This window comes from Pantherophis guttatus, chromosome 5 (genome assembly GCF_059756535.1).
Source record: "Pantherophis guttatus breed Tessera chromosome 5, ASM5975653v1, whole genome shotgun sequence".
Classification (NCBI taxonomy): domain Eukaryota; kingdom Metazoa; phylum Chordata; class Lepidosauria; order Squamata; family Colubridae; genus Pantherophis; species Pantherophis guttatus.
In genome coordinates, this window is record NC_142067.1 from 66,018,090 (window position 1) to 66,032,691 (window position 14,602).

A 14,602-nucleotide genomic window follows, 5' to 3' on the forward strand; every position below is an offset into this window, starting at 1 on the left:
AGCCTGTTCCTGCCCATCCAAACCCCCACCGCCTCCAGGCACTTAGACATCACGGAAAGGGCATCCCTGGATTGGTCCGGGGTGGAGATGTAAAGCTGAGTATCATCAGCATATTGATGGTAACTCATCTGAAACTCCAAATGATTTCATCCAGCAGCTTCATATAGATGTTAAAGAGGGGAGAGAACCAAACCCTGAGGAACCCCACAAGTAAGGAGCTTGAGGAGGATCTCTACCCCCTTGCCCAGACAAACTGCATACAGCCCGTGAGGTAGGAGGAGAACCACTGTAAGACAGTGCCCCCCACTCCCAACCCCTCGAGTCGTCGCAGTAAGATACCGTGGTCGATGGTATCAAAGCCACTGAGAGGTCAAGTAGGACCAGAGCAGAGGAATAACCCCTGTCCTGGGCCCACCAGAGATCATTCACCAGGGCGACCAATGCCGTTTCCATGCTGTGTCTGCGCCTGAAGCCCGATTGGTAGGGGTCTAGATAGTCCAGTTCCTCCAGAAATTGTGGAAGTTGACATGCCACAACAGACTCAACAACCTTCACTGTAAAGCGAAGATTGGAGACAGGACGAAAGTTGTTTCAAGAGGCCAGATCCAGGCCAGGCTTCTTGAGGAGGGGTCGAACCATCACCTCCTTAAGGATGGCGGGGAAGACTCCATCCCTCAATGAAGCATTAACAATCACCTGGATCCAGTCTCCAGTCACCTCCCTGGTTGCCGCAACAAGCCAGGAGGGACACGGGTCCAACAAACACTTTGTGGCACTCAATCTACCCACAATCCTGTCCACTTCATCCGAGAATACAAGGTCAAAGTCAACCCAGATGTTACCTCCAAGACTTGCTCCCATCTCCTCGTCAGACCCTGCCCAGTTAGAGACTAAACCCATCTGGATCTGAGCGATTTGTCTTGCAGGAATTGAACAAAATCCTCAGCAGTGCCCTGCAATGGGTCCTCCCTTGCTCCCTGATTAAGGAGGGAGCAGGTCACTCAGAACAAGGCTGCTGGGCAATTCTCTGCAATGAGAGCAGCGAAATAATTACGTTTTGCTGCTTCCATCACCACAAGGTAAGACCTAATGTAGGTTCTTAACTGTGTTCGATCAGATTCGGAACGGGAAGATCTCCAACAGCTCTCTAGGTGTCTCTTCCAATGCTTCATCTCCCTGAGCTCCTCGGAGAACCATGGAGCTACTCAGGATCCCTGTCGGAGGAGAGGCTGCAATGGAGTGGCCTTGGCAATGGAGACCATGGATGAACATGTGAAACTGGTGCGGTCAGTTCTGAAAAAACTCAGAGCAGCTGAATTGTATGCTAAATTGTCAACATGTTAACTCCATCAGAGTAAGATTGACTATTTGAGGTACCGCATATCACATGAGGCAATAGAAATGGATCCGGAGAAAGTCCGGGCGGTCCTGGAATGGGCACCCCCATGCACCCGCAAGCAGCTACAAAGTTTCTTGTGGTTTCCTAACTTTTTTCAACAGTTTATCCCCTCATTTGCACAAATTGCATTATCCATTACCAACCTCCCGAAAACAAAGGGGGAGGCCAAGCCAAAACCTAGTAGGCCACTCGAGTGGACCATAGAATGTCAGGCTGCTTTTGAGAAACTGAAGGGACTGTTTGCTGCCGAGCCTGTCCTAAAAACCCCCGACATGGAAGCCCCTTTCGTCCAGGCCAATGCAAGTGATGTGGCCTTCGGGGCAGTGTTACTTCAAGCCAATGCTGATGGATCTTTACAACCCTGCACCTGCATCTCCCGTAAATTGTCTGAGACCGAACTGAGATGAGCAATTTGGGAGAAGGAGGCTTTAGCTGTCCGTTGGGCCTTGTTAACATGGAGGCACTTCCTCAAAGGGGCAAAACACCCCTTTGAGGTGTCGACAGAACAAAATAACTTAGAAGCCCTAAAAACCCCTCAGAAGTTGTCACCCAAACAAGTCCAGTGGGCACAACATTTTAATTGCTTCAATTTCTCTCTGTGCTACCTCCCTGGAGGAAAGGACTTTATGGCAGATGTCCTTTCGAGATTGCCTCAATACAATAGTGCATGTCCAGAGGTGATCCACCCAGTTATCCCTTTGAAGCAGCTGGTGACCCCTGTTGTCACCAGAGCCCAGGAGAGAGGAGAACTGGACCTACCCACCGGTTTAACTGAGCAGTTAAGGGAAGCACTAAAAACTGATGATTGGTTCATCTCCCACGGCAATGAGTATACTGTTTGTGATGGTCTCGCATGGGTGGGGGCCAAGTTGTATGTCCCTGCCAGTCTGAGGGGGGGCAGTGTTACAACAATCCCATGATGCAAAAGTTGCTGGGCATTTTGAGTTCGTGAAGACCTTACTATTCTTACTGCTGCACAGGCCACCTACAGGCCACAACACTTATATTTAGTTAAACGACAATTCTGGTGGCCCTCCCTAAAGAAGGACATAGAGGCATAGGTCACTAACTGCCCTGTATGTGCTTTGGCAAAGAGGCCACCTGGGAAGCTGCCTGGGTTATTCCAGAACGTGGCCAGACCTGGGGCTCCTTAGAAAGAGATATCCATGGATTTTATTGTTGAACTACCTGAAAGTAATGGAAATACAGTCATTTGGGTGATTACGGACTTGTTCTCCAAACAGGTGCACTTTGTACCCTGTTCCAAGATTCCCTCAGCAAAGATGTTGGCTAAACTGTTCATTCAACATGTCTATAGGTTACATGGTGTTCCAGAATGAATAACTTCTGATAGAGAAGTTCAGTTCACCTCCCACTTCTGGAGGGAGTTTCTGAGGTTGCTAGGCTCCGCCCAATGGCTAAGCCCTGAGTTTACAATTTGTACAATGGGAAAAGAACCTACATATTTAGGTCCAAGGTTTTTTTTGACTTTTGGGTAGTTTGTAAGTACTTAATGGAGAGGAAAACCCTATCACCCACTTGGTAAGCCTTTGGCATAGCCCATTTCTTATCAGCCAGTTTCTTAAGGGCTCTGTGAGCCTCATCTAACACCTTATGAGTTACAGGCCAGATAACCTGAAGCTGTTCGATCCAGTCTACAAGGATGGTATTTGAGGTTTTTCCTGACCTGACACCACCTTGAATGGTGTAAACCCAGTACTACTGTGTTTACATCATTCAACGTGGTGTCAGGTCAGGACTTTGTGAATTTCCACAGGAAAAACCTCAAATACCATCCTTGGGTGATAGGGTTTTCCTCTCCACTAAGTACTTACAAACTACTCAAAAGTCGAAAAAACTCGGACCTAAATATGTAGGTCCTTTTCCCATTGTACTAATCATAAACCCGGTCACGGTCCAGTTAGAGCTACCAAAAACTCTCCGGAGAATCCACCCAGTGTTCCATGTTAGTTTGCTGAAACCTGTACATACCTCCTCAATTTGTCTGGACCAAACCCCCACCCCCTCTGGTTCCCCTTCTCGTTGAAGGAGAACAACATTTTGAGGTCAAAGAGATCCTTTATTCTAGAAAATATAGAGGTAGAGTACAGTACTTGGTGGCTTGGAAACATTTCCCTTCTTCTCAGTCTGAATGGGTGAATGAGCGGGACGTCAGAGCTCCAAAACTTTTACAGTTATTTCACAGTAAATACCCTGATAAGCCTTAAATATAGGGTTTTATATTTATTATATGTAGGTTTTATATGTATGTCTTGGTTTTTAATCAATTGGGGAATATCTACTCTGTCTATTTTAATTTGTTTTCTTTTTTAGGACTAACTTCTCTTCTGCAGGAGGGCTGAATGTCAGCCTCTTTGATGTTTGCTTGCTTTCAGCTGCCATTGTAATGGGAGGGGGGAGGCATTGCAGGTATTTGGGAGGGGGGAAGTGAGCTGGTGGAGATGTCTCGAAAAAGGGAGGAAAATTCTCACTGTCTTCATAGCAGCTGCAGAGAGAGCTGATAGCTGTCAAGGTCAAACGTTCCGTCATACCAGATAGATGGGGCCATCTGAAGAAATACCCCACATGACACCTTGGGGAGATGTGGATTGGATACTCAACTTGGGTCCTTGGGGGGAGGGATTTGGGGATGCTTTCAATATGTAATTTTCACGCCTATTGCCTCAGACTTTTCTTTTCTTTTGTTGCATTCAGTTCATACTCAGTAAAAGTACCTTTCTCTACAAACATGGAGTTGGGGTTTTTCTTTCTTGAGTTTTGAACGGAGGCACGCCTGACAGGGAGACTACAATACCTAGTACAGTAGAAGGGATATCCATTGTCTGAAGCCACTTGGGTCAAAAGTTGGGATGTAAAAGCTGATAGGTTAGTTAAGAAATTCCACGAAAAATATCCCAAAAGCCCAAGGGACCTCCGGGGGGGAGGGGGGGGATGATACAAAGCTAATGTATTTTCTATTTTTGTATTTTCCAGGAACTTCTCTCTAGTTAAGGGGGAAGGTCCAATTGTCAACTCTGAAGCTGATCTGGCTGAAGCCATTTTTCTCCTGCCTCATAGTTGTCATGAACTTTGAAGGGGGAAGGGAGGGTGAAAGCAGATAGACCAGCTACCCGTCAAAACAAAAAGTTTTCCTGTTGGAACCAAGATCATCCCAGCAGACAGCAGAGAAGTGACCAAGCAGCCTCCCAGCTGCCTTCATTGGACAATGTGACCAGTGACATCTGGGGAGGGAACATTTGCTATTTTAATTAGGGAAAAACCGTGGGAACATTTAGAGTTGGTTTTCACTATCTGTGCCAATATGATGTGTCCAATAAACATGTTCTTTGAGGAATATACCTGTCTTGGAATTCTGCTTAGAGCGGATGCATTACTCAGAACTCTGACAATAGATACATGTGCATGTTTGTGTGCCAATAGAAGGGGTAGATAAGCAACATAAATATCCAGGCTTTTCTTCATTTATTTTAAGTTGTGGCTTTCGTAAGAGCCTCATGATGAGTCAATTCCTGGCTGCTAGGTGGGGGAGACAGTGAAGTATTATGAGATTGGCTGGAAATCTGTCATGAACATTACCAATGAATATCATGTGACTGCAGTCCAGCCATGCAGCCCAGCCATGCAGCAGCAGCTAGTAGTACTGAAGTAACTGCACCTTTCTCAAATTTCATTCCCTCTAGGGTCATGAGACCTGGATATTGGAAACATTCTCCAAGTTAGCCTATTTGTGGTACCTTGTACCATATTTTGCACACATAAGAAATGCTTTTAGAGGAACATATATCATATAGGTTCTAGTAATCATTGTAGATAATTCCTATGGCTAATAGCCAATGATCCAAGATAATATTAATTTATAAGATTTATATGTCTTTCCATCTTACAATACTCTGGGATCCTTGGTACTATCTGACTTGATTGTTAGGTAACACCATGAGTATTAGTAGGGAGTAACGTTTGCTCTCAGTTTATATACTACTGGCTTGTCCTATCAAAGTTGGTAGGAGTGGTCTTGGTGGTTCTTTGATTGGGCTGTTTTTTATTGTTAGCTTGTTTGGCAGTTTCTTAATTGGGATATTGTTTGCTTCTTGATTGTTTGTCTAATGTTAGACTTGGTGCTTATCCCTGCTCATGTGGATGTTATATAAATATATTTTTATTGTTTACATATAAATATATTGAATACAGTATAATTGTCCTGGTGTTCCACTTGCCATGAAACAACGGTAAAAACAAAATAACATATATACTATTTTAAACAGTGCTAGTGTTGTACAGTAATTTCTGACCATCATATTCTAGTATGTCAACTTATCTATCATTCTAATACCTTCGTTCTAATACATACATAATGTCTCTTTCCATGTCCATCTAACCTGATTCTTTTGCATTCCAACTTCTACCTCATATTTGTAACCATTGATAGAAACTATCCCATGTAGCATAGTATTCTGTATCTCCTTTATCTTTTATTTTTAGCATTACTCTGTCCATTTCCACAGTATCTTCCTTATCGTCACCTCCTCTGAAGGGGTGTTTTCACTCTTCCACTGCTGTGCATACAGAATTCTTGCTGTGGTCAAGATGTGTAATATTAGATATATTATCTCTTTATCATAACCATCTGATATAATACCTAGTAAAAATAATTCTGATTTAAACTCTATATGGTGTCTGGTCATTTTTTCTAACCACATATGCATTTGTATCCAAAATTTCCTTGCCTTTATACAGGTCCACCACATGTGGTAATATGTGCCAGGTATTTGTCTACATTTCCAATAGTTTGGGGACATATTGGTAAACATTTTGGCTAATCTTGCCGGGGGCATATGTCACCAATATAACATTTTATAGAGATTTGCTTATATGCTGTGGCCATTGTCAATTTCCGATTTCTCTCCCAAAGCTTTTGCCATTTATCCAATTCTATATTATATCCAAAATTTTTAGCCCATAGTATCACCGTCTCTTTAACTTGTTCTTCTTCCATTTTATAATTTAATAAATAATTGTATAGTATCCTTATCAATTTGTCATCCATCCCCATTAATATCTTGTCCAATGTTGTTAGTTCTCTATAAAAAAAACCCATGTTTTCACATCTTTCACATAACACAATTGTATCTGCAGGTACGACCACCACTCTAATTCCATCCCTTGGTCTTTTAGTTTTAATCTGGTTTTCAAATCACCATACTCATTTAATATATCCTTATAAGAAACATTTTTTCTTATAAGGATATATTGCTTCTAATGTGGAGAGCCAGACTGGTATTTCCCTACAGTTTTGTTTGATTTTGTCCCACACTGATAACAATGTGTTTATTAGATAATGTCTTTGGAAATATCAATGTGCCATATTTCTCCTGTACCAGACAAACACATGCCACCCTAGTTGAAGGTCATGACCCTCCAATAATAATTCTAATTATTCTAATTCTAATTCTTCTTCTTCTTATCATCATCATCATCATCATCATCATCATCATCATCATCATCATCATCATTGATTCTTCTATTCCTCAAGGTTATCCACTTTTTCACCCACATGAGTGCAGCTGCTTGGTAATACAATTCCCAGTCAGGCAAACCAAAACCTCCTTTCCCTTTTGACTCTTGCAATAGTTTCAGTTTTATTCTCAGTTTTTTTCTTTGCCAAATGAATTTCAACATTGTTTTATTCAATTCCTCAAAATACTTTTTCTCTAGTTTTATTGGTATTGTTTGGAATAAGAAAAGTATTTTCAGCAGTATGTTCATCTTTATTGCGGCTATTCTACCCATCATGAAAGGTTGCAAGCTTTTCCATCTCTCCATATCCAATTTAATTTGATGTGTTAATTTTGTATAGTTGTCATCTTTGATTGTTATGCATCTTACTGTTAGATAGATTCCTAAGTATTTCACTTTTTTCACTATATGGATATCCATTTTCTTTATTAATTCATCCCTCTGTTTATTTGTAAGATTTTTAACTATCATTTTGGTTTTTTCCTTATTTATTTTAGTCCAGTAACCTCTCCATATTCCTCTAATTTCTCTATGACTCTTGGGCCTGATTCTAATGGTTTCTCTAAGATGAAAAGTAAATCGTCTGCAAATGCTTGTAATTTGTACATTATTCTTTTAATTTCCATTCCTTTGATTTGCTTATCTTGCCTGATGTTTCTGGTTAGTACTTCCAGTGTTAAGATAAATAACAATGGAGATAATGGGCAGCCTTGCCTTGTACCCTTTTGAATTGAAATATTTACAGTCACCTCACCATTCACAATCACTTTGGCTTTCTGCATTGTGTAGATTGCCTTGAACCAGGGGTAAAATGCTCCCAGTTCGGACCGGCTCGGGCAAGTAGATAGCGATGGCGGCGGGCAGTTCGGAGAACCAATAGCAAAAATCCCTTCCCCCCCCCAGCCTCCAGCTTGCTTACCTTCGCACGCCTGCCTTGCTTCGTTTGCTGTAATCCCTGCAATCCATTGCATCAGCAAGCAACTGAATCTCCCTGCCTGCAATCAAGTTTATCGGTGAGCAGCTCTATCTGCCTGCGTGCCTCCCTGCCTTTTTCCCTTCAATTGGGTAAGTTTTTTTTCCCCTTTAGGAGTTTAAAAAAAAATAGTTAATTGGGGTTTTTTTTAGTTGTTCTTTTTTTAGACCTAGCCATTTAAAGTTTAGGAAGTTTTAAATTTAGCTGCTTTTATATAAAAATAAAAATAAAATAAAATAATATTTGTGCAGCTTTCTGAGATTTTGTGTGTTTCTGTAGTGTTTTACTCTAACTACACAAACACACAAAATCTCACAAAGCTGTATGTGGAATTTTGTGTGTGTAATAATAATAATAATAATAATAATAATAATAATAATAATAATAATAATAATAATAATAATAATAATAATAATAATAATAATAATAATAATAATAATAATAATTATTTTTCACTACAGAAGAATTAATAGCAATAGAAGAGAAAGCAATTAATGGTCTGAGTATAACAACAAAGAAGAGTAACATCAAGAATGATTTCCAGACTCAAAAGCAAATTGAGGAAGAAAGGGAAGAAGAGGATACTGAAATGGATGAAGATAAAGAACAAGGACGCACCAAAGAACAACACCAGCTCAATTAGCTGGAAAAATAAAGCACCAAATGAAAGATGCTGAAAGAACACGTTTGCCAAAGCTGAACCAAGTGAACCGGAAAGAATTGAGAAATGTACTAAAAAAGGTCAATGAGGCTGTGCAAACTATTCAAACCACTACATTAGCCGAAACAAACCAACTGATGTATGCAGCAGCTGTCATAACCACCAAAGAACTGGGGTTGAAAATACAAAAGAACCAAAGAGGCAAGAAGGGGAAGCCTAAGTGGAAAATTCGGTTAGAATTGAAGATCAAAAAAGTACGTGGAGATTTGAGCAACTTGAAGAACCTAAGGCAAGGTCAGCTAAAGAACAAGCAGGTCAAAAGCAGCCTGGAAGCAAGATACGATCTGAGGAATAAGGAGATTGCAGTAGTAATTGAAGAGCTGAAGCAGAGGGTTGTTGCCATCGCTGAAAAGATTAAAAGGTATGAAAACCGAGTAACTCAGTTCAAGGAAAACTCACAGTTCAGAGCAAATCAACACCAGTTTTATAAGAATTTAGAAAATGGAAACGGAGTAACAACAAATGAAAAGCCTGATAAAGAGAAAGCTCTGAAATTCTGGAAGAATTTGTGGGAAAACAACAAGAAGCACAACAGAAATGCAAAATGGATCAAACAGGTTGAGGACTCTATTAAAGTGTATAAAATGGAAGACGTAAAAATAACAAAAGCAATGGTGCAAAGACAGTCAAGAAAAGTGAAGAACTGGAGTGCACCTGGACCGGATGAGCTGCATGGCTTCTGGTTAAAGGCACTAACAAATCTGCACAAAAGATTGGCAACCCAGATGAACCAGATCCTAAAAACACCTGAAAATGATGGATGGATGACAACTGGAAGGACATTTTTGATCCAAAAAGATAAAGAAAAAGGAAAGGACCCTGGAAACTATAGGCCAATCACCTGTTTGCCAACAACATACAAGCTTCTTACTGGTATCATTGCAAACCAAAACTATGGATACCTGGAAAGAAATAACTTGCTTCCTGTAGAACAGAAAGGATGCTGCAAAAACTCAAGAGGAACAAAAGATCAATTGCTGATCGACAAGCTAATCCTAAAGAACTCAAAGAAAAGACGAACCAACCTGTTCATGGCTTGGATAGACTATAAGAAAGCATTTGATTCAGTTCCCCATAGCTGGATCAAGAAATGCCTGGAAATATTAGGCATCAGCAGCAACATACAAAAATTCATGGAATCTTCAATGAACCTCTGGAAAACAAAACTTATGGCTAATGAAGAAGAACTGGGCGAAGTTGAAATTAAACGAGGCATTTTCCAGGGCGATTCCCTTTCACCTCTACTTTTTATACTCTCAATGCTACCACTGACAATCATTTTGAAGAAGATGAACTGTGGATACGAACTTGCAAAGAAAGGACTGAAAATCTCGCACTTGATGTACATGGATGATTTGAAGCTGTTTGGTAAAACAAAAGCTGAACTGAATTTATTAATTGAAAACACAAAAGAATTCAGCCAAGACATTGGTATGCAGTTTGGAATTGACAAATGTGCAACAATAGCAACCAAAGCAGGCAAGATCATAGAAGAGGATGGAATAGAACTAGAGAATGAAGAAATGATAAAGGCAGTAAAATCAGAAGAAGGCTACAAGTACTTGGGTATTTTAGAAGCCTCTGACTTAATGCATAATAAAGTCAAGGAATTAACTTCAGCCAAGTACATTCGGCGAATTCGTAAGATATTAATGTCCAAATTGAGTGGAGGAAACATCATAAAAGCCATAAATACCTGGGCTATACCTGTGATTAGATACTCTGCAGGAATAATTGACTGGACCCAGATGGAGTTAGACAATTTGGACAGAAAAACAAGGAAGCTTATGACAATGAATCATGCCTTGCACCCTAAAAGTGATGTTGACCGATTATATTTACCAAGAGCAGAGGGTGGTCGAGGACTCCTACAAGTAAAGCAGACTGTGGAAGAAGAAAAATGCAGCTTGAATGATTACATCCAGAAAAGTGAAGAACCAATGATTAAGGAAGTAAATAAAGGAGGCCTTTTAAAGACAACTAAAACAAAAGCAGAATATAAGAAAGAAGTAATTGAGCAGCGAGCTGAAAATTGGAAACACAAAGCTCTGCATGGCCAATACTTGAAAAATATTGAAGGCAAAGCTGACCAGAAACTAACTTGGAACTGGTTAAGATCAGGAGTACTGAAAAAAGAAACAGAAAGCTTTATTTTGGCAGCTCAAGAACAAGCCCTAGCCACAAACTGCATGAAGACAAAAATTCAACATGTTACCACCAACAGCAAATGCCGCCTATGCAATGAGAAAGATGAGACAGTCGACCACCTGATCAGTGGGTGCAGCAAAATTTCACAAACTGACTACCTACAACGCCATGACCGTGTTGCTAAGATCATTCACTGGAAATTGTGCCAGAAGTTTGGATTTGAGTACAGCAAAAACCACTGGGAACATCAGATTGAGAAAGTTTTAGAGAATGAGAAACTCAAGATCTTGTGGGACTTTAGGATTCAGACTGACAGGCACTTGGTCCACAACACACCTGACATAACAATAGTTGAAAAGAAAAAAGTATGGTTCATTGACATTGCAATACCTGGTGATGCACGAATTGAAGATAAGCAGCAAGAAAAAAATCACCAAGTACCGGGACTTACAAATTGAAGTTGAGCGACTGTGGAAAAAGAAATCGTGTGTTGTCTCGATTGTAATTGGAGCCCTTGGAGCAATACCCAAAGGGCTACCCCGCTATTTAGAAATTCTAAAATTGCCGGACTTGAACATTTTGACTCTACAAAAAACCACCTTACTCGGAACAGCTTACATCCTCCGACGATACCTTAACAGTTCCTAGGTCCTTGGTTAGGACTCGAGCTGCTGAGCTATTAACCAGCCTCAAAGGCTGTGAATCTCACTAAAGATTAACCAATAATAATAATAATAACAACAACAGTTCCTAGGTCCTTGGTTAGGACTCGAGCTGCTGAGCTATTAACCAGCCTCAAAGGCTGTGAATCTCACTAAAGATTAACCAATAATAATAATAATAATAATAATTTTATTTCTATACCGCCCTTCTCCTGAAGGACTCAGGGTGGTGTACAGCCTATTAAAAACACAAAAATATACAGACATCAATTAAAAAATAATTAAAATTATTAAATAATTTCAGCCCAAATTAAAACCCAAAAATTTAAAACACCCAATTTAAAATTATTTACATTGATAGCCTGGCCTGGTGGAACAACAAGGTCTTGAGGGCACAGCGAAATACACGGAGGTCAGAGATCTTGCACAATTCCGGGGGCAGTTCATTCCACAGGGCAGGAGCTCCCACAGAGAAGGCCCTCCCTCTGGGTGTCACCAGCCGACATACCTTGGCCGATGGTACCGATGTGGGAGCTGACTGGCTGGTGGGAGGCTATTGGTGGCAGAAGTCAGTTTCGAAGGTACCCGGGTCCTAAGTGTAAAGAGTGAAAATTGGTTTTTTGGACTTTTTGTGGCTGTGTGAGGTTCCTGCTTGTTGCAGGGGCCATTTTGCCCCTGCTTTTACACTGTGGGTGAGCCAGTTGTGTTGTGTTGTGTTGTGTGTGTGTGTGTAAAGTGTGAAAGTTGGTTTTTTGGACTTTTTGTGCCTGCTTGTTGCAGGGGCCATTTTGCCCCTGCTTTTACATTGTGAGTGAGCCAGTTGTGTTGTGTTGTGTTGTGTTGTGTGTGTGTAAAGTGTGAAAGTTGGTTTTTTGGACTTTTTGTGGCTGTGTGAGGTTCCTGCTTGTTGCAGGGGCCATTTTGGGTCTAGCACAGCTGCTTTTACATTGTGAGTGAGCCTGTTGTGTTGTGTGTGTGTAAAGGTTCTTCTGCCATTTTAAAAAAGATTCTAGGTAGAATTCTTCTTACTCCTTTCCTTATTCTATTACTTTTATAGTCCATTTTTTTGTCTATTATTGCATTGAAGTCTCCTAGGAGACAAAGATTATCACACTCCATTTAACATATCATATTACGTAGTTTTTTATAAAATTGTTCTTGTCCACTATTTGGTGCATAGATTGCAACTAGGAGTGCCCTCTTTTGATTTAGTGTTACTTCCACAATCAGGATCCTTCTCTCTTCATCTTTAGATATTAGGTTAGCCTGAATGGTTTCTTTAACATACATCACCACTCCCCTCTCATTTGCTTTGATAGTGACACAAATAGTTTCCCCAATTTAGAATATTCCAGTAGTTGTTTGTGTTGTTCTTTTATATGGACTTCTTGTAGTGATATTATATCTAGATTCAATCTTTGTAATTTATTGAAGTTTTTTTCCCCTTTTCATGGGTCAATTCAGTCCATTAATGTTTAATGATAGTATCTTAAGATCTTCTTGCATTGTTCTATCTGTATCTGGGTCTTATACTCCTTGTTGTTCTTATTTCTCTTGGTTGTTTGGGTCTTGCTCCGTTGCTCTCTGTTCTATCCCTTTTCTCTTTTTCACTTTCCTTTTGCTGCAGTTTCTTTACTTCTGTAACTGGCATCCCTTGATCTCTATCTTCTATTGCTTCTCTCTCCTTCAGATCCCCTTCAGTGCCAAAATGCTGATTGTAAAACTCCAACGCTTTATCCAATAAGTCCACTCTATGTCTCTTTTCATGCCATGTGACCAATATTCCTTCCTGGGTCATCCATCTAAAATTAATGTTATACTTAATCAACAATGTGGTTAGGCTTCTGCAACTCTCTAACTCTTCTTGGGACCTGTTTTAGGACCACCAATTGTTTCCCTTTATGCTGTATTGACTTGTCTCTCATCTTGTTAAGCACTTCATCCCTCATTGATTTCTTCAAGAATCTTACATGCACTTCCTTTGGTAGATTGTGTCTCCTTGCATAGTTCGTGTATATTCTGTAAGCCTCATAGATTTTTATCAGCATCTCTTCTTTCTCTGTCCCTAATGCCTTTGCTAATAATTCTGCCATAGCTCATTTGGATGTTGATTGCTGGTGATGAGATGTTTTGGTCTTATTGTTTTCTTTTTGACTTTTTGATTATCTCTTTTTTAAAAAAAAAAGTTTTTAAATTATTTTTTTTAAACATAAGCATAAAACACATCTTTTCCAAAACGAAGCATTGATCCAGTCACAGATTAATACAAATCACTAACAAATCTTAATTTTCAATTAACACAACTTAATATTTTACTCAGTTATTTCCCTCAATTCTATCTATTTAACTATGCCATTATCCCCAAAACCCGTTACTTAAATCTTAAAACCTAACCAAATATCATTCCATTTTTCTCTTTCTTTTTACTTAGATGGATATATTTTAAAAATATAAATCATTACAGTTATTATAAGCATTCAAAAAATATTTAATTCCAACATGATCATTTTATTTTTACTATTAAACTCAACATTATCATCTTTGTTTCTGTTATTAAACCCAACTTATTCATTTCATATTTACTGTTAAACCCAGCAATGTTATCATTATCTTTGTTGTTAAATCCAGCATAATCATTTCATTTTTACTATTACTCCTCGCAAAATCCTCATTATTTTGCTGTCTTACCCATCATAATCATTTTTGTTTTTTGGCTGTTAAACACAGCATAATCATAGTTAATTTAATTATTAATCCCTACATAATCCTTTCTTTTATTTTTCTCTTTTTTTTATTAAAGAGTTTTACAAAAAAATTTTTTTTACAAATATTTCCTCATTCCCCTGTTCCCTTCCTTACCCTCCCCACCCCCCACCCCCCAAACTTCCCAGAACAAAATACAGGGTATAACAATTAACAGTCATATACTAAACTAAGCTAACTAACCATGGATTCCTATCCCCCCTTTTACTTAACTAAATATAAATACTCTTAATTTTTCTATTCATTCATAAACTATTTGACACTTTTTAGTCCGATATTTGTTTTGAATATAATCAATCCATCTTCTCCATTCTGATATATAGCTTTCTTGTGAATGATCTTTCAAATATGCTGAAATTTTTGCCATTTCTGCCAAATTCGCTACTTTTAATGTCCATTCT

The 14,602-nt window shown here is 39.5% G+C and overlaps 1 protein-coding gene across 1 annotated transcript in view; it reads right to left on the reverse strand.

Annotated features, from left to right (window-relative positions):
* The window catches only part of LOC148113433 (uncharacterized), a 121,361-nt gene that overhangs the window by 92,211 nt on the left and 14,548 nt on the right, over window positions 1-14,602 (reverse strand). The window lies entirely within an intron of this gene.